The sequence below is a fragment of the Apodemus sylvaticus genome, chromosome 4, assembly GCF_947179515.1.
Source record: "Apodemus sylvaticus chromosome 4, mApoSyl1.1, whole genome shotgun sequence".
Lineage (NCBI taxonomy): Eukaryota > Metazoa > Chordata > Mammalia > Rodentia > Muridae > Apodemus > Apodemus sylvaticus.
The window spans coordinates 32629200-32650839 of NC_067475.1; the positions used below are offsets into that span (position 1 = coordinate 32629200).

Below are 21640 nucleotides of genomic sequence, written 5' to 3' on the forward strand. Positions count from 1 at the left end.
ATCCATTCTTATCTCCTTGTACTAAGCTCAAGTCCAAGAGGATCAAGAACCTCACATAAAACCGGACACAGTGAAACTAATAGAAAAGAAACTGGGGAAGACCCTTGAGCACAGGGAAAAGTTCCTCAACAGAACACCAATAGCTTATGCTTTAAGATCAAGAATTGACAAATGGGACCTCATAAAACTACAAAGTTTCTGTAAGGCAAAGGACATTGTCAAAAGGACAAATTGGCAACCAACAAATTGGGAAAGGATCTTTACCAACACTACATCTGACAGAGGGCTTATATCCAAGATATACAAAGAACTCAAGAAGGTAGACTCCAGAGAGCCAAATATCCCCCTTAAAAATGGTGTACAGAGCTAAACAAAGAATTTTCACCTGAGGAATATCAAAGGCTGAGAATCACCTAAATAAATGTTCAACATCCTTAGTCATCAGGTAAATGAAAATCAAAACAACCCTGAGATTTCACCTCACACCAGTCAGAATGGCTAAGATCAAAAACTCAGGAGAAAACAGGTGCTGGCAAGGATGTGGAGAAAGAGAAACACTCCTCCACTGCTAGTGGGGTTGCAAGCTGGTACTACCACTCTGGAAATCAGTCTGGCGGTTCTTCAGAAAACTTGGAATGATACTTCCGGAGGACCCTGCAATACCACTCCTGGGCATATACCCAGAGGATTCCCCAGCATGCAATAAGGACACATGTTCCACTATGTTCGTAGCAGCCCTATTTATAATAGCCAGAAGCTGGAAAGAACCCAGATGTCCCTCAGTGGAGGAATGGATACAGAAAATGTGGTATATATACACAATGGAGTACTATTCAGCCATTAGAAACAATGAATTCATGAAATTCTTAGACAAATGGATGGAACTGGAGAACATCATCCTAAGTGAGGTAACCCAGTCTCAAAAGAATACTCATGGTATGCACTCACTGATAAGCAGATACTAGTCTAGAAGCTTGGAATACCCAAGACACAATTCACATATCAAATGATACCCAGGAAGAAGGAAGGAGTGGCCCCTGGTCCTGGAAAGGCTCAGTGCAGCAGTGTAGGGGAATACCAGGACAGGGAAGTGGGAAGGGGTTGATTGGGGAACAGGTGGAGAGACTTTCGGGGAGGGGGGATCCAGGAAAGGGAAAATCACTTGAAATGTAAATAAAAAATATATCGAATAAAAAGAAAAAGAAAAAGAGAGGCCTTACCAAGAAAAAGAAATGAAAATGTAACAAAATCTAATTAAACATTCTTAAAACATCTCCAAAAAGAAAAAAAAAAAGAAACAAAAGAAAAGAAACCGTGACTCTCTAAAAAGAAAGAAAAGGGAAAAAAAAGTGGCTCTCTATAAGGTGATATTCCATACCCACCTGACCCCTTCACCCACCTGCCTCTCTCTGTATTGAGACAGGATCCCACTATGTCATCCTGGCTGCCCTTGAACTGGCTTTGTAGACCAGGCTAACTTCAAATTCACAGAGATGCAAGCCTCTGCCTCCCAAGTGCTGGGATTAAAGGTGTGCACCTCCATGCTATGAAGTCTTAGAGATGTGAAGAGATGGCTTGATTTGACTCCTTACCCAGTGCTGATCTTAGGATTAAAGGCCTTATGCTCACACAGCCAATACTTTAATAACTAAGCTGCCTCCCTAGCCCTGTGTACAGACACATAAAAGCAACAACAACAACATATTTTGGGGCCAGTGAGATGGCTCAGCATGTAAAAAGGCACTTGTGCAAATCCAAGTTCAGTCTCCAAATCCTACAGTGGAAAGAGAGAACCAACCAAAGGTTCAACCAAAGGAGAAAGCTGTCCTCCAACCTCCCGTGCTTCACACAAACACACACACACACACACACACACACACACACACACATCCACACACTCACACACACACACACACACTCACACACACACATCCACACACTCACACACACATCCACACACACACACACACACACACACACACACACACACACACACACACTCACACGTATACCTTTCCCACCCACAGTAATAAAGACACTGCTTTTTCAATCTCTGCTTGGCTTCTGGATTCTGAACACAAGGCTAAGGAGGACCAGCCAGTGGCACAGGGTCTCTGCACAGGTCTAAGCCAGATGGGGTCTGGGCTCTGAGAGAGAATGTGATACAAGCCTTAACCCATCCTTAACTCAGATGCTATCTCTAATTAACAACTGCCCACAAAGAAAAAGTTAGTTTTCTCTAACAGCTTCACTGGGTATACAAACTCCACTTAAGGGCAGGCCCCATGGTGCCCTGCAGTAGATGAGCAACCCAGAACTAACTCAGTGGTACGTTTAGAGATTCTTTGTCTCCTGGTGCCTTGGCAGGGCATTTTCCTTTACCTTACGTGTCTTTTGCCTCTATACCGTGGTTTACTATTTTGTGTGTTTATGTGTGTGTATGTGTGCATGTTTCTGCATCTATATGTGTTTTTTCTGCTTTTTCTTTGACTTTTTTTTCAGCTTATTTTGTCCTAATCAGTTTTTTGTTTATTTTTTTCTTGTTGCCCATTTGTTTCCCAATGAGAGGAAGAAAGGATATGGATTTGGGTGGAAGGGGAGGTAGGGAGGATCTGGAAGGAGCTAGAGGAAAGGAAACCTTGATCAGGATTTATAGTATGAAAAAAATAAAATCTATTTTCAAACAAAGCCAAACCCAACCTGGGTCCTTTGAAAGAGCAGCAGGTGCTCTCCAGCACTGAGCTACCATGCTAGCCCCGTGACCAATTATTTTTTCCTTGTCATCCTCTAAACAGTATAATTTACATGGCATTCAATGAACACACACACCTTTTGATATCCTCAAGGGTCCCTGGAGCCAGGGTTCCGTCCCTGCCCAGGAATACCAAGGGATGAATGCACTGCACCAGGCTCCCTCTGTTAAAAGGCCCCTCTGATTGGATTTTATGAGTATAAACTTGGATCTTAATACCAGATATTCCCTTAGGAGATGAAGACCGTAATAAATGACATCATATTATTTACCCAACAGATGGCTAGTCATCAGTTCATCAGTTGGGACCTACTCGCGCTTTAAAAAGAGGTGTCACGTGTTTGCCAAGCTCATTTGTAAGCTAAAGTCAAAGAAATAACCCAAGAAGAAAAGGGTGGATGTTGTCGTCTCCAGCTGTTGGTGAAAGCTGGGTTTACAGTTGAGTAGAAACTGGCAGCAGTATTAGAGGTTTGACATTCATCATCTGTGTCTCCAAAGAGAATGTTATTTTTAAGGAAGCCTGTGAAGTAGTCACACAAGATCCCTACCGGACACAGTGGAATAGCTGTGGTGTTTATGTTGAAAGTAAAACCAGTTGGTTTCTTCTATCATAAAGCACATCTTGGCAGGGATGTTTATTAAACTTTGAGGGATAGGGAGAGAGAGGGAAGAGCTAGAGGGAATTAGTATGCCAATGATCTGTGTGGAGGCACTGGATGATTACTCTGAGGTTCTTCGGCTAGAGGTGATTAGTAAAATCATGAGATTGACGTATACCACGGCCTGTAGCCCCTCTTTCTGCCTCTCTCACACTCGCTTAGGCTGTGGTTTTCTGGCATGCCCCCCCTTGAAAATTCATATACTATATTATGATCATGGTTTCCCCGTCCCTCTGAATCTTCGTTTGGAGGCCAGTCTGGCTCTGACTTCTTCCTCGGTTTCTAAAGTTCTAGGACTAAGCTGTGAGCCAGCATGCCTGGCCACACTTGCAGTCCTAAGTGACCACTACCATTGTTATTTCTAAATTTAGGCTGTTTGATTTTTAATAAACTTCCAAAGACTTATCCCTAAATCTGGATTCTTTAGATTTTCTGTGGCCACAGCAAGATAAGCAATGTTGACTGCCACATACTTGAAGCATCTTGGAAGGCATGACAAGCCCTTGATGCTCTCGTGGAGAAGGAATGGACCAATCTCTGTGGTTACTTGAGTATAAGATGTGCTTGGGGAGGGCTTAGACCCTGGCTTTTACTTCAGGGTGTGAATCGCTTTTGTGCGGTTTTATCATGTCGGAATAGCCGTGATGCCACATTGTAGATTTAAAAGTCTTTCATTTAGTAAACTGTTGTTTTTTTTTTTCTTGAGGTATTTCTCATTTGGTAGGCCTGGGTAGAGTCAAACCTGTATCCTCCTGCCTCAGTGTCCCAAGTGTGAGGATTACACATATGTCACAAATAATTTTATTTGTATTCACATGTGGTAGGCATGGCTCAAAGTGCTGGAGTGGACGTGACAAAAGCCAGAGGCATAATCTTTGCTTCTTGGGAGCTTTAGTGGAGAGAGATCAATTAGGGAAGAAACACATAGATAATCAATTTAATATCAGCTTGAGATGAATAGGGAGATGTGACATAGAAGGAAGCAGGGACATGATCAGATAATCAGAGATATCTTGGATCTCACTGACCAGATAATCTTGGTTGGTACCCAAGACCACTCTTGAGTAATGACAGGAGCCAGTGGTTCAAACACTCGATGCAAAGACCTTCCAACTGAGGGAGAGTGGAAACCACAGAGTTCCCAAGAAGGAATGGAATCATATTTTAGAATGTATATGGATTGGGTGGTGGTGGTGCATATCTTTAATTTCAGCATTCAGGAGGCAGAGGCAGGCAGATCTCTGAGAGTTCAAGGCAGACTAGTCTCCAGAGTGAGTTCTAGGACAGTCAGGGCTACACAGAGAAACCCAGTGTACTGGCTGGTTTTGTGTGTCAACTTGACACAAGCTGGAGTTATCACAGAGAAAGGAGCCTCCCCTGAGAAAATGCCTTCATGAGATCCAGCTGTAAGGCATTTTTTCATTAGTGATCAAGCGGGGAGGGCCCATTGTGGGTGGTGCCATCCCTAGGCTGGTAGTCTTGGGTTCTATAAGAAATCAAGCTGAGCAAGTCAGGGGAAGCAAGCCAGTAACATCCCTCCATGACCTCTGTATCAGCTCCTGCTTCCTGACCTGCTTGAGTTCCAGTCCTGACTTCCTTTGGTGATGAACAACACTGTGAAGTGTAAGCTGAATAAACCCTTTCCTCCCCAACTTGCTTCTTGGCCGTGATGTTTGTGTAGGAATAGAAACCCTGACTAAGACACCCAGTCTTAAAAAACAAAAGAAAACAAAACAAAAATATGCACATATGGAAAGTCCCAGTGCCAGCCAGGTTGGTGGTGCTTGTTTGTAATCCAGCAGTTGGGAGATGGGGCAGAAGAATTAGGAGTTCAAGGTCATCTTGGCTATATCATGAATTTGAGGCCATCGTGGACTACATAAAAACCCATCTCAATAAGCAAACAGAAGCAAAATAGAAAAAGAAATAACAGAAGAAAAGGCAAACCAGCTTCCTCAAGGGCGCAGAGTGAGAGAAGGAGTTAGAGAGGAAGACAAAGTCCAGGAGGCAGAGAGGACATTGGGATTTTGGTTTGATTTGAAACAGGATATTGGGCATTTAGCAAAGGATAACAAGATCTGAGGCTCATTTTTTGATGATCTGATTAACTATTCTATGGAGAGTGGGTTGCAGAGGATAAAATCCAAAGCCAAGAAGCCAGTTGGGGGGAGCAGTCGGGGGGGGGGGGGAGGGGGCATGGTGTTGGCTTGAAACTGAGCAAACAGAAGATGTAAGACTGCATTAGTCTGGCCTTGAGGTCTGAAGCACAGATAGCCATATAGCCTTTGTTATGTGAGTGCATACCTGCGAGAAAAGAGAGTAGCGAAGAACTGTGATCTACTCAGTGGATGCCGCTGCCACTTACAGAGGTGGGCATTGCCTTGGAAGAGAAAATGATTTATGCATTCTTTTTTGAGGTACAGTCTACCTGTGTTTCGAGGCTGGCTTTGAACTCAAAGCTCTCGTCTTCTCTTAGCTTCCCAAGTGATGGAATTGCAGCCCTGTGTCCCATGCTTGACTCCTAAAAGGATTTTCTTGAGGGAGAAGGAGTTGGGTTCAGAAAGGTTGATAAGGACCTGGGTGCACAGACCCAGAGAGTAAAACCTGGGCTCCAGGCTGGGCAGCCTCGCCCTGTAGTTTTCACCCAATGTTTGGCTCCATGGTTAGGGTTATTATAAAGGAAGATGGGATGACTTCTGAACAGAAGCAGATAGGGGTGAGATGGTGTCACTCGATGAGTGGAACAGTTGAACCTTCTTGCTAGGGAAAGATTATCAGTGGCCCTGTTAAGTGGGCCCTAGGGAAACTCCGAGCACTTTCCCCCTCTTGACCTCCCTAAGTCAAAATCTAGTCGGCCTGGACTGGATCTAGAACATTTTTTATTAACATGTATTAGTTATATAAATTGATGAGATTTACTGTGATATCTGAGAATGTCTGCAATGTTGGACTCTTCTCCGGCCCAGGCTGTTCGCTAGAAATTTGATTTGCTGACCGACATGGCTTCCTTTTCTTATTTAATCAGGACAGCAAGGAATGCTGTGGACATCTTTCCTGTTTTCAGTCAGATGGCAGAGTTGCAATTGTATAAGTCATGTCACGTGCCTTCCCCACCCCCAGCTCTTTGTTGCCTGTCCTGGCTCTCACTCCTCACTGAGGAGTTCCTGACATGGTGATCCACGCCACGGAAGCCACACAGAATACCTTTGAGTTCTTTACAGGATAGATAGTTTATTCTCTTCTCTGCTTTTCCCTCGATATTTGGTCTCTGGATGGAAGTGGGTGATGGGGCACTAAGTACCATGATGTGTTGCAGAGGAAGTTGTGGGAGTGGCTTCCGCTCAGCAGGTCCCTGAGTGCACACCTGCCTGCTGAGTTTTTTTTTTAGCACCACCACACACATCACAAACCCTGGGTTTGCAGTCATTGAAACAAATAGATTTTTAACTTAAGATCCTTACCCATTAGGATGCTGGGAACTCCACAATTCCACAATTATCAGATGTCTTCTATCTCCCTATCCCAGGACTGGGGAATGAGAAAGGAGGGGAAAATTTCTTCAGTGAACTATAGTTCATTTTCACCCTCAAAATAAGTTACATAGTAGCACCCAAATGGGTGGCTCCAGCATATCTATATCTATATCTATATCCATATCTATATCCATATCCATCTCATCTCCATCTCCCTCTATCTCTATCTCTATCTTCTGTAGCCACCTATTTGGGTGAGATATATATATATATATATATGTGTATATATATGTATATATATATATATATATATATATATATATATATATATATATCACCTGCATTAAGAACAGTGGACAGCAAACGTTTTGGATGCACCAGGACAGACAGAGTGGGTGAGGAAGGACAGGAAGTAGCCTTGGGAGCCTTGTGCCCATTGCCTATAGAATCTCTTTCACAAACCTGTATTTCTGTGCCCTGCTTTGTGATATAGGATTGAACCTTGGAAACAGTCTTCGGTTGTCAGTTGATCATGTTTGCTGGGGGAGGGAGAAAGGCAGGGTAAGTGATAACTGCCGGAGATGGTTCTTCCTTTATTATTTAATCGGATTAAAAGGAATGCTCTAAGTGTTTCTTCTTTGGGGATTGCTTTCAGTTAGATGATTCATTTCTCAGCGGTACAAGCTGTCTAAGCGGTTTCTGTCCCCCTGTGACGTCTGTCTGGTTCTCCATCCTTTACTTGGTGCAGTAGCCTGAGGTTGTCCACCACAAGAAGGGCTTCCGAAGGCAGACTGCTGGTGTTCTGTGGTGTAGTGTGGACCAGCGTGGCTGCGTGGGTCTGTCTCGATGTCTCCTGTGAGGCTGTGGATGATGGTGAGGAATTCAGTTGTCTGGAGGTTCACAGTTAGCTGTCAGGCTCAGTTACACCACAGCAGCCTCTCCACTGCTGGCTTGATTCTCTTCCTAGTGGAGCTGCTGGGAGTGTGAACCTAGAGAGAACACTGGAGATACAGTGCCTTCTATGACCCAGACCCTGCAGTCGAAGGCTACCTCTTCTACCACATTACGCTGGGCCACAAGGGGCATCCCTGATTTGATGTGGGAGTCTGGCACACTAGTGTGTGAGTTCTAGGAGATGCAGAGGACAGTTTAGAAGCCAATTCCCTGACAACGTTTACCAATAATCGTTTTAGGATATAATCAGTTTTCCTTGATAAAGTGTTGATGAACATTTTCGACCTCTTCTTCTTTAGGACTTGTTTAGTGAAATGATGCACACAATTAAGATGAAATTGCCAATAAATAGCAGCTTCTAAAACAGAGTTAGGTAGGTTTATGTGCAGTGGCACTGTTCTTGGCCATTCATTTAATTAAGCTCCTCTTAACCTGACACCACTTAACACTCCCGCTGCCTATAAATCATACAAGGGCACTGAATTCTCAAGGCTGCAACTGTCATTTGAATTACTGTCTAAGAGTCAACTGTTTGTTCCTAGGTATATTTGTTAATGTAGCTATCTATTTTAAACAGTACTGTAAGACCCCAAAATCCAAGGGTGCCCCAGCACCCCATGCCCTGGAAGGCAACACCCAAATCACTCACGAGAAACTGTCTCGATGCAATATCATGAGGGTTTCTTTATTCCAGATTTCTGGGTTCCACAGTTGTACACCGTGCAGGGCTAGAGGACTGTGGACCACGAGTGCCGAATTGTGACTGCTTTTATAAGTTTACGACAAAGCCCACGAATCACAAACCAATCATTTCTTAGCATGGAGAGCCCGCGAAATGCGAGCCAATTGATTTGTACCACTCCATAGTTTTTAGGCCAATCAGTTTAAATTATTGGAGCCTGTGCTCAGTGAACCAATTAGTTTCCTATTTTCTTGAATGTCTATATCTGCGTGAACTCCTGCATAGGGGTAATGGCGTAAGCAGTTTACAGAAGCAAGATAAGCTTAGCCCATTTCCAGTTACCTTGTGGGGCCAGGATCACCTATTCAAGGCCTTTCTGCTAGGTCTAAACAAAGGGCGGGCTCTGGAATGTGACCTTTTACCTAGTTTCTAACAAAGTGAGATAGCATTTTAAACTTCTGACTTCTTGGGGTCATTAGAGTTAGGCTGTATTATTTTCTATCCTTTCAGTACTACATATAAAGGAAAGGAACATAAGAGTCTTCTTTATACACATTAAATTGAATACATGAGGTAATTTGATAAATACGAGTTATTAAAATGTGTTGTATATTAAATCTGAGCAAAACAGCAGTCCAAAAATCACAAAAATCTAAAACAAACGAGAAGTCAGAGATGTCAACTCTGCACTTGGACGGCAAAGGCAGGGGAATCTCTGTGAGTTCAAAGACAGCCTGGTCTACAGAATTAGCTCCAGGACAAGCTAGGCTTACACAGAGAAACCCTGTCTCAAAACAAACAAACAAACAAACAAGAACAACAAAAAGATCAAAAATAGAAACTGGAAAATTCTCATGATATAGCTATGCCTGTGTTGTTCATGTTGGATATGATAACAGATACTGCATAGCTTACACTTCAGACACAGCTAACTTGATTGCATTGACTGGTGCCAATGGGTTCCAGCTAGTAGATTCCTTCTCAAAGAAGACTTTAGACTTTACAACAAAATATAAGATGGATATTTACATGCTTTTGGCTCAAACATTTAGGATGTTTGTGTTTCATTTTTCCTTTCATGAACGAATAAATTATTGGTCATGTACACCTCACAGAGGATCTCCCAATCCCAAAGCAGAGAGGCCTTTGGGAATTTGTAGTGAAGGGATACAACCTCTAAGTTCCTGAGGATGGTGTGGGGATCTCCTAGAGGAACCCAAACACAAGGATGGGCAGGGGGAACCTGGGAAGTGATCACCAGGACTTCCCCCAGCCTGTATGCCTATTCTGCCTGGGTAGCAATGAGTCTGGACAGGACAGGCTTTCAGTCCACTTGCAAATGCCTTCTAAGCTACCCTCCTCGCTAACTTCTTAGTTACACTCTTCAACAGAGACCGGAAGAAGCCATTGTGATTTATCTAGCAACACCGGAGGAGTCCTTGGCAGAGGTCTTGGCACACCGCTGTCTCTCTTTCCTTTATTAGCACCTCAAAATTTTATCTCCTTAAGCTGAATCTTAAATCTTACTAAACTCAAAATTTAATTGAAACATAGCCATGTTTCGTACAGAAAAGAGTGAGTTCCCAGAGTTGAAAGGAGCACTGTTTTCTGGCCAGGCACGGTGGTGTATCTTTGATCTCAGCACTGGGAGGCAGAAGGAGGAGTCCACACATGGACTCCCAAGCCAATCAGGGCTGCTTGAGACCATGCCTCAGAAGACAAACATGCCCACCCCACAAAGATGCTCTTTTTGGCCTGTGATAGATTGAAATGAAACTCAGTTATGTTTCCTTCCTACCCTCCTCATGTCCACCACTTCTCTTCTCTGTATATCCTTAGTGTGAACATCTGCTTCCATTGTCTCCAGGGAACCTCCTCTTGATAATTTCCCTCTGCCTCTTTTTTTGTTTGTTTGTTTGTTTGGTTGGTTTTTTTTTTTTTATAGAAAGGAGAGTTTATTTGAGGTTTAATATTACAGAGGAGTAGGAGTATATCACCTTCATTGTAGAATAGGATAGTAATAGTCAGGCTAGCATGACACTGTAGCTCACATCCTGAGCTACAAACCAGAGGCAAAAAGACAATACTACAGATAGCTAGATTCTTTTGAAATCTTTTTTTAAATTTTATTTATTTTTTGTTTTGTTTTGTTTTGTTTTATTCGATATATTTTTTATTTACATTTCAAATGATTTCCCCTATTCTGGCCCCCCACTCCCCGAAAGTCACATAAGCCCCCTTCCCTCCCCCTGTTCTCCCACCCACCCCTTCCCACTTCCCTGTTCTGGTTTTGCCCTATACTGCTACACTGAGTCTTTCCAGAACAAGGGGCCACTCCTCTGTTCTTCTTGTACCTCATTTAATGTGTATATTATGTTTTGGGTATTCCAGTTTTCCAGGCTAATATCCACTTATTAGTGAGTGCATACCATGATTGATCTTTTGAGACTGGGTTACCTCACTTAGTATGATGTTCTTCAGCTCCATCCATTTGCCTAAGAATTTCATGAATTCATTGTTTCTAATGGCTGAATAGTTTGTTGGCAAGGATGTGGAGAAAGAGGAACACTCCTCCACTGCTGGTGGGGTTGCAAATTGGTACAACCATTCTGGAAATCAGTCTGGCAGTTCCTCAGAAAACTGGGCACCTCACTTCCGGAAGATCCTGCTATACCACTCCTGGGCATATACCCAGAGGGTTCCCCAGCATGTAATAAGGATACATGCTCCACTATGTTCATAACAGCCCTATTTATAATATCCCTCTGCCTCTTAAGGCTCAGTGCAGAGGGGCCACCATAGCCAGAGGCTTTCCTCCTCCCACAAATGTCACACACATAACCTGACCTCCACTTAGCAACTACTTAAGCTTTCTCTTTTTCAAACTTCTGAGGTCATGCTGTCTTGCCCACAGTCTGTCTGAGGGCTCTGATGTCCTGACTCTCTGTGGTGCTCCTAGGAGATATGTCAGTGTGGGGACATGACAGCCAGCCCTAACCTGATGGGCCTGTGTTTTGGCCTTCTCAGAAATGAACCACCCTATTCTAGTCATTAGAATGCTCAGACCTGGGTAATGGTTTACACAGGTCCCTGTGATAGCCGGGAGGCAGACATACATCCCTTAAGGGACCTTTTGCTCTGGAATGTCTGGAGATCCTAGTGGCCTGCAGGTGAGTAAGACAGGGTAACAGGCTGTGAGATATTAACAGATGCCTTTGTTTCTGTAAAATGTGCTTAGCACCATGGGAAAGGAATGATGTAGCCTTTTTATTACTCTGCTACAGGAAAGTAAGAATCAACTGAGGGAAGTAGAACAATTTCCCTGATGCGCTGTGGCTCCTGGGAAATTGCATTTGAACACCACAACCTTTTCATATTTCCTAATCCAGTGTGTGCTGGGGTGGCTAATGGCTGTCAGTCGGCATAGTACCATTTCAGTGATCCACCTTAACATAACACAGCACTGGGGCTGGAGAGATGGCTCAGCGGGTAGGAGCACTGACTGCTCCCAAAGGTCATGGGTTCAAATCCCAGCATCCACATGGTGGCTCACAACCATCCATAAAGAGATATGACACCCTCTTCTGGCATCTGAGGATAGCTACAGTGTACTTACATATAATAAATAAATAAATATTTAAAAAAAACACAGCACAAGCCCTCTGTTCTATGTTTAAGTAGGTTTTTATATCTATTGCTTATACTCCTTTTCCTCCCAAGAAAATTCTTGGATGTCAGTGGACCTACGAGAACGTCTTGCCAGGGTCGTGTCTTACTGCATTGTCATCTTCAGAAGTGACTTAGTGAGGCTTTACACTTCTCTTTCATTCGTTCCCCATCCTCTGTGAAGGTCAGAGTTCACATCAGTGCTATCTTCATTAGGTGTCAGGCATGGTAGCCTCGTAAATGGCAGGTTGTAGGGGCTGATATGCCAAAATATTGATAATGAAAGTAGAATATAGACAATAAGGAAGAAGTTTGAAAATGAGAAGTGAAAGAATATGGATAGAGATCTGAACATATGCACTATATTTTAGGAAAAGATCCAAATTGAAATATAAAATTGTAAGTTCAGAGCAGAAATGGCAGATGTAAATATATATATATATGTATATGTATATGTACATACACTGATATAAATATATATGTATTAATTAAAAACTGTTAAGTTTCACAACTTCCAATTGAAGTCTTTTACATTTATTTCAACAGACTTTATTTCAAAATCTTATTTTAAAATATTTTATAGGGAAGTTTTAAAAAGAATTACTTGTATTATTAAATATGTCTGTGGTAAGAAGAACATGAAACACTCAGATGCTGGTTGGCAGGACTTGAGTAGAACTGCCGCTGTGTGGTCCCCTGTGGCTCTCCACCTCCCAGTGTCTCAGACACTGGGCATCAAAGCATTGAAGAGGACTGGCTCAGCACCAACTGGTCAGACCTCCGAGTGCCAACTCCCTTCTTCCAGACCGTGATTGACAATGATTGGCTTGGGTCACCAAGAACTGGGCCATGTTCTCCTCTTGGTCCCATGGGAAGCTTTCCTTCCTCAATCCTTCCTTCCTGATGTCTTATCATGCTTTGGACTTTTACTTAGTGCACATTCATAGTGCAGCTATTCACACCCCAACCTAACTATTAGAAAAAGGGTCACAGGAGAATTCCAGTCTAGTTCTAGAGGCCCGTCCCGATTTAACCGAGATTCTTGCAGAACGACATTTCCCAGGAGCTGTGCAGTTTTATGGAAAGCTTAATAATGAACTTCTGAACTGAAGCCAGAGCAAGGAAGAGATCAGAAACATTCCAGAGGCTTCTGTAGGCCCATTCTGAAGTGTAACTTCTCCTGGCTTCCCACATTATAGAGTATGTTCCTGTTTATTTGTCTTAATTAAGTGGAATCTTACTGAATGTAATATAAATAGTATTTATATATTATTATATTATATATTATTATAATACAAATGTTATTTATATATTATTATATTATATATTATTATAATATAAATGTTATTTATATATTATTATATTATACATTAATATAATATAAATATGTAATAATACATAATACATAAATAAGATATATCATGATTTATTCATGTACTAATGATGATTTGTGTGGTTTCTAGTTTTTAAATTTCATGAAAAGTGATATTATATACGTAACACTTAGCTACAACATATATATATATATAGGATATATGTATACATATGTGTGTATTATCACATGTATGTATTTTATATCTGTTGTTTAAGCACGCTCACAATGATTTTTTGGTTTGGTTTGGTTTACACTCAGGGGTAGCATTGTTGGGATTTGGATTTCGTGTATTTAAGGGGATATTGTTAACTTTCCCAAAGGTAGGTTATATCCTCCCCAGTGGCATGTAGAGTCACAGTTTGAACATATTCTTAGGTTCAGTCAGATCCCTGTGGCTGGAATCTCAATAGCCCACTTTGGAGCAGATGTCTGTCCAGTCACAGTGAGGGACCTGGCAGTCACTCGACATAGATGTGCTTCAGGGCAACCTAGTATCCACTAGTTGGAAACACAGAGAGTCTTAGAAAATAGGGGAATGTGTGACCCAGCCAGCTACCTCCAAGGTTCCAGCTGTGTATATGCACCTTAGAAAGAGGTTTCAGATCGGAGATGCTTCCTCAGGCCAACAGCACTGCAGTGCAGCTGGGACCACGTGGGCAGGGAGACACTGCTGACCGTTTGTGGAGATAGAAGACAGAGGTTGCTTCTCACAGACAAGAAAGGGAATCTGAAAGTGAGGCTGGGAAGGTATAACAAGAGATCTAAGGAAATGTGGAATTATGGGAGACAGGAAAGTTTCAAGGGGGAAGGGCAAGGAGGAAATGTGGCTAAGGCTGAAGCAAAACCAGTGATAAAGTTTTCAGTTGATTTACCAAGAAGGAGGTCGGAGCCTTCTGGGAGTGATTTCTGGGACGCGATGGGCTAGGAGCCAGGTAGCAGTGGGTAAGGGGTGTGTGAACCGTGAGGAGAGAGGGGTCGTCAATGCAGCGAGCCTTTCCAAGACAAGGAGGAAGGAGGGCATGGGCAGAAAGCAGTCAGAGGGCAGGAGAAGCTCAACCACCCATGGCTTTTATCCGCTCATGGGAAACTAATTGAAAAAAACATCCAGGGCGGTGAAGTTTTTGGGTGGAAGGAGGGGCTAGGATCCTAACCAAGTTTCAGTGAAATGTATTATAGCTGAAGGACCCAGAACGATGTCTTCCACTGTAACAGCAAAGCAGGCAAGAATGGTTAGTTAGATGGCAGGAGTTTTGAGGCCAGAGGGGATGCTCAGCTGGCAGTAATTGCTTTGTATATAAGATACTAAAACTGTTGTCCAGGTGATGTTAGACATACGGTCTCTCTTCCCAGCAGTTTGTTATTTTTCTGTGTATTCGGATCTATAATGAACAGATCTCTTATATCCAGGTTTACCACACAGGGTGCATACTAGTTTAGAATATTGTGATTGTTAAAGAAACCTGGAAACATTATGCTTACATAATTCTTTGTTTCCTAATATGGAGTTAGCTCATTCACTGTGCAAAGAGGTCTTTATGCATATCTGCTGTATTTAAAAGTTGTGGTTAACTTTGTGTACTGATTTGAATAGATGGGTGTGTCTATACAAAGAGTATTTGGATGCTAGAATACATGCATGCAGGCTCTGAACTTTATAAATAGAGAAAATATCTTTTTGAGACAGTAGATTATATTTCTACTCACTTGAATGTATATAAAAGTTATTGGTTTTGAAAAATATATCTATATTTTGCTGCTGTTTTCAGGCCATGATCCTCCAACTATTTATTTATTTATTTATTTATTTATTTATTTTTGTGACCTGGGTATTTGAGCCCACGCCCTTACACATACATGTTAGGCAGGTGTTCTCTGACTAAATGACATCCTCTACATCCCTGGCTTCTTTTTTAATGTCCCAAAGAATCATAATTCATTTTTCAAAGACAATTTGATAATTCTGAGCACCCAAATGTTATTAGCAACCAAGATTTTTCCTAAGCCAGTTTCCAGGTTGTATCTTAAATCTTTCTAAAGCAAATGATGTGGCCTAGTGCCATGCGTGCAATACAACTGAGCGACCCTGAAGAGAGTGGCTTTCTTGTGGGTGTGGTGAGGGCATCCCAGGCAGCTTTGTGGAGCACAGTAATTAAAGCGCACTCCAAAGGCCTCTATACTTTTCTGGATTAACAGTTCACTGCTGCCTTTCAACCGGGAAGCTTGAATATAACCTGCTGCTCTAACTCCCTGTCGATTCCTAACGATGCTGGCTCCTGGTGGGTCCACAAGGCACAAACGTCTCTTCTCCTTGTGGGAACGCTCTGGTTCTGCTTTTGAATGACAGTATTTCATCCTTTTATGTTCAGCTGGAGCTAGGCAAGGGCCTAAATGATGCTTTTGTGCATCTTACCGCAGCACACAATCTTTCTCAGAATAAACATGTGCAACCCATACATCTACCTGCTGTACATATACACAGACAGTAGAACAGTATATAAAGTTTAAATTACATGCAAATACGTAGTAAATTCTTGCTCCTTTCTGTTATTGCTTTTTTTAATTTTCTACATTCTTTGTTTACATTCCAAATGATTTCCCCTTCCCCCTTTCCCCCTCCCCATTGCACCTAACACAATAATTGTGGGTGACTTCAACACTCCACTCTCCTCAATGGACCGAACAGGAAAACAGAAACTAAACAGGGACACAATGAAACTAATTGAAGCTTTGGACCAATTGGATTTAACAGATATATATATAGAACATTTCATCCTAAAGCAAAAGAATATACTATTTTCTCAGCACCTCATGGTACCTTCTCCAAAACCATATAATTGGTCACAAGGCAGACCTCAACAAATATAAAAAGATCGAACTAATCCCATGCCTCCTATCAGATCACTATGGAGTAAGAGTGGTCTTCAATAGCAACAAAAACAACAGAAAGCTCACATACACATGGAGGCTGAACAATACTCTACTCAATGACACCTTGGTCAAGGAAGAAATAAAGATAGAAATCAAAGATTTTTTAGAATTTAATGAAAATGAAGGCACAACATACCCAAATTTATGGGACACAATGAAAGCAGTGCTAAGAGGAAAACTCATAGCCCTGAGTGCCTCCAAAAAGAAACGGGAGAAAGCATACACTAACAGCTTAACGACACACCTGAAAGCCCTGGAACAAAAAGAAACTAATTCACCCAGGAGGAGGAGAAGGCAGGAAATCATCAAACTCAGGGCTGAAATCAATCAAGTAGAAACCAAGAGAACCATACAAAGAATCAACAAAACCAGGAGCTGGTTCTTTGAAAAAATCAACAAGATAGATAAACCCTTAGCCAGACTAACCAAAGGGCACAGAGAAAGTATCCAAATTAACAAAATTAGAAATGAAAAGGGAGATATTACAACAGAAACTGAGGAAATTCAAAAAAAATCATCAGATCCTACTACAAAAGCCTATACTCAAGACAACTGGGGAATCTGGAAGAAATGGACAATTTCTTAGATAGATACCAAATACCAAAATTAAACCAGGATCAAATAGATCATCTAAACAGACCCATAACCCCTAAAGAAATAGAAGGGGGTCATAGATAGCCTTCCAACCAAAAAAAGCACAGGACCAGATGGTTTCAGTGCAGAATTCTATCAGACCTTCAAAGAAGACTTAACACCAATACTCTTCAAACTATTCCACCAAATAGAAACAGAAGGAACAGCCGGGCGGTGGTGGCTCACGCCTGTAATCCCAGCACTCTGGGAGGCAGAGACAGGCAGATTTCTGAGTTCAAGGCCAGCCTGGTCTACAGAGTGAGTTCCAGGACAGCCAGGGCTACACAGAGAAACCCTGTCTCGGAAAAAAAAAAAAAACAAATCCAAAAAACCAAAAAAAAAAAAAAAAGAAGAAGAAGAAGAAACAAAAGGAACACTACCCAACTCTTTCTACGACGCCACAATTACGCTGATACCAAAACCACACAAAGATCCAACTAAGAGAATTTCAGGCCAATTTCCCTTATGAATATCGATGCAAAAATACTCAATAAAATTCTTGCCCACCGAATCCAAGAACACATCAAAACGATCATCCACCAGGATCAAGTAGGCTTCATCCCAGTGATGCAGGGATGGTTCAATATAAGGAAATCCATCAATGCAATCCACTACATAAACAAACTCAAAGAAAAAAACCACATGATCATTTCATTAGATGGTTGAAAAGGCATTTGACAAAATTCAGCATCCTTTCATGCTAAAAGTCTTTGAAAGGACAGGAATTCAAGGCCCATATCTAAACACAGTAAAAGCAATATACAGCAAACTGGTAGTCAACATCAAACTAAATGGAGAGAAACTTGAAGCAATCCCACTAAAATCAGGGACTAAACAAGGCTGCCCCCTCTCTCCATATCTTTTCAATATAGTTCTTGAAGTCCTAGCTAGAGCAATTAGACAACATAAGGAGGTCAAAGGGATACAAATTGGAAAGGAAGAAGTCAAACTATCACTATTTGCAGATGATATGATAGTATACTTAAGTGACCCAAAAAACTCCACTAGAGAACTCCTACAGCTGATAAACAACTTCAGCAAAGTGGCTGGCTACAAAAGCAACTCAAGCAAATCAGTAGCCTTTATATACTCAAAGGATAAGCAGACTGAGAAAGAAATTAGGGAAATGACACCCTTCACAATAGCCACAAACAGCATAAAGTATCTTGGGGTAACTCTAACCAAACAAGTGAAAGACCTATATGACAAGAACTTTAAATCTCTGAAGAAGGAAATCGAAGAAGATCTCAGAAAATGGAAAAATCTTCCATGCTCTTGGATTGGCAGGATTAATATAGTTAAAATGGCCATATTGCCAAAGGCAATCCACAGATTCAATGCAATCCCCATCAAAATCCCAACCCAGTTCTTCATAGAGCTGGAAAGAGCAATGCTCAAATTCATCTGGAATAACAAAAAACCCAGGATAGCTAAAACTATTCTCAACAGTAAAAGAACTTCAAGGAGATTCAGTATCCCAGACCTCAAACTTAAACCTGACACACTGAAACCAATAGAAAAGAAACTGGGGAAGACCCTTGAGGACATGGGCACAGGGGAAAAGTTCCTGAATAGAACACCAATAGCTTATGCTCTAAGATCAAGAATTGACAAATGGGACCTCATAAAACTACAAAGATTCTGTAAGGCAAAGAACACTGTCAAAAGGACAAAATGTCAACCAACAGATTGGGAAAGGATCTTCACCAACCCTAAATCTAACAGAGGGCTAATATCTAATATATACAGAGAACTCAAGAAGGTAGAGCCTAGAGAACCAAATAATCCCATTAAAAAATGGAGTACCGAGCTAAACAAAGATTTTTCACATGAAGAACTTCGGAGGGCTGAGAAACACCTTAAGAAATGTTCAACATCATTAATCATTAGGGAAATGCAAATCAAAACAACCCTGAGATTTCATCTCACACCAGTCAGAATGGCTAAGGTCAAAAACTCAGGAGATAGCAGGTGCTGGCAAGGATGTGGAGAAAGAGGAACACTCCTCCACTGCTGGTAGGATTATAAGATGGTGCAACCACTTTGGAAATCAGTCTGGAGGTTCCTCACAAAACTGGGCATGGCACTTCCGGAGGACCCTGCTATACTACTCCTGGGCATATACCCAGAGGATTCTCCAGCATGTAATAAGGACACATGCTCCACTATGTTCATAGCAGCCCTGTTTGTAGTAACCAGAAGCTGGAAACAACCCAGGTGTCCCTCAATGGAGGAATGGATACAAAAAATGTGGTATATTTACACAGTGGAGTACTATTCAGCCATTAGAAACAATGAACTCATGAAATTCTTAGACAAATGGATGGAGCTGGACAACATCATCCTAAGTGAGGTAACCCAGTCTCAAAAGATCAATCATGGTATGCACTCACTAATAAGTGGATATTAGCCTAGAAACTTGGAATGCCCAAGAAATAATCCACATATTAAATGATATCCAAAAAGAACAGAGGAGTGGCCCCTGGTTCTGGAAAGACTCAGTGCAACAGTATAGGGGAATACCAGAACAGGGAAGTGGGAAGGAGTAGATGGAGGAACAGGGGGAGGGAAGAGGGCTTATGGGACTTTCGGGGAGTGGGGACCCAGAAAAGGGAATAAAGAATACATTGAATAAAAAAATAAAAAAAAATGAAATGAAAAAGGAGATATCACAACAGAAACTGAGGAAATTCAAAAAATCATCAGATCCTACTACAAAAACCTATACTAACACAACTGGAAAATCTGGAGGAAATGGACAATTTCCTAGACAGATACCAAATACCAAAATTAAATCAGGATCAAATGGATCATCTAAACAGTCCCATAACCCCTAAAGAAATAGAAGAGGTCATTGGAAGTCTTCCAACAAAAAAAAAAAAAAAAAAAAAAACCCACCAACAACAAAAAGCACAGGACCAGGTGGTTTTAGTGCAGAATTCTATCAGACCTTCAAAGAAGACCTAACACCAATACTCTTGAAACTATTCCACCAAATAGAAACAGAAGGAACACTATCCAACTTGTTCTATGAAACCACAATTATGCTGATACCAAAACCACACAAAGATGCAACAAAGAAAGAGAACTTCAGACCAATTTCCCTAATGAATATCGATACAAAAATACTCAATAAAATTCTTGCCAACCCAATCCAAGAACACATCAAAATGATCATTCACCATGATCAAGTAGGCTTCATCCCAGGGGTGCAGGGATGGTTCAATATACGGAAATCCATCTGTTATTGTTTTGAGACTGGGTCTTCCTCTGTATAGTGTAACCCGTCCCGCGGGTCAGTTATTCCAGGGTTCCGAAGGGGTGCTACCTGCGGGTCAAAAAGGGGGGTAGAAGGAGGGAGGCCAAGCACCAAGAATGACAAGCCAATCTGAGTTGTGTCAAAGCCTCGTTTAATGTTCTGGGGTACACAGGTTATAAGGCTTTCAGGAGGGGCGTACCCCAAGGTAGGGACAAAGGAAGGAAGGGCAATTAGCAGTTTCAGCAGGAGGAGATAAGGGTCCTCCGGTGGAGACAACAGGTGTTTGCACAGGCCGGAGCCTGCCGCAGTTATCTCAGGACTTCCTTCCAACGCAATTACCGGAGTCGGCGGGAGTTGATGCCGGCAGGACCATTCTGCAGTTATCTCGAGACAATGGCTAAACCTCCACGGGAGAGGCTCTAGTTAATTGTTCTTATATTTTAGCAGCCACCACCTTAGGGCCATGAGTAAGCAATAGTCCGAATAGCTCAGGATGGCTTCCCACAGTATAGCATTGAACTCACTGTTCAAGGGGCTGACAAGTTGGCAAGTTGATTAACAGCACCATTCTTTCAGAGGACCTGGGTTCGACTCCTAGGATCCACATGGCAGCTTACAACTGTCCGTGACTCCAGTTCCAAGGGATCTGACGACCTTGTCTGGCTTCCCTGGACACCAGGCACGCATGCAGTACAAAGACATAAGCAAGGGAAACATCCATATGCATAATGTAAAGATAAATAAATCTAAGGAAGAATTGTTTAAAGGTCGGGGTTCAGGCATGTGCACGCATACAAACACACCCAGGTGCACAGTCAGGGCTGTTAGAATTGAGGATGTCTGTCTTCTTTATACTTCAGTTCATTAGCTGTGCATGGACTCTCTCACAGAATCAACCTGAGGAGAAGACAGCGATGTTTTAGAAAGTCAGACAGTGCACACGCTCAGCCACTGATTGTGTGCCTTTGACGCGAGGCTTGCTCTTCTTCCTTGGATGTGTGTACGGGTAGAAGCGTTTGAATCGTTCTTGAATGATAAAGAATTATTTGACCAAGACGTCATATTTCTGCAATGTGTGTGTTTTCCTCAATTTTCATTTTATTTCAGTAAAAATAATAGCATTATAACATTCATTATACAGACATGGAAAACTGCTCTGTGTGCTTATTAACTGAGGTATATTCATTTTAAGAAGTTAAAGCCAGGCATCGTGGCGCATGGCTTTAATTCCAGCACTTGAGAAGCAGGGGCAGATGGAT

The 21640-nt window shown here is 42.0% G+C and overlaps 1 protein-coding gene across 1 annotated transcript in view; it reads left to right on the forward strand.

Annotated features, from left to right (window-relative positions):
• Positions 1-21640, forward strand: part of Mcub (mitochondrial calcium uniporter dominant negative subunit beta) — a 69534-nt gene that overhangs the window by 27965 nt on the left and 19929 nt on the right. The window lies entirely within an intron of this gene.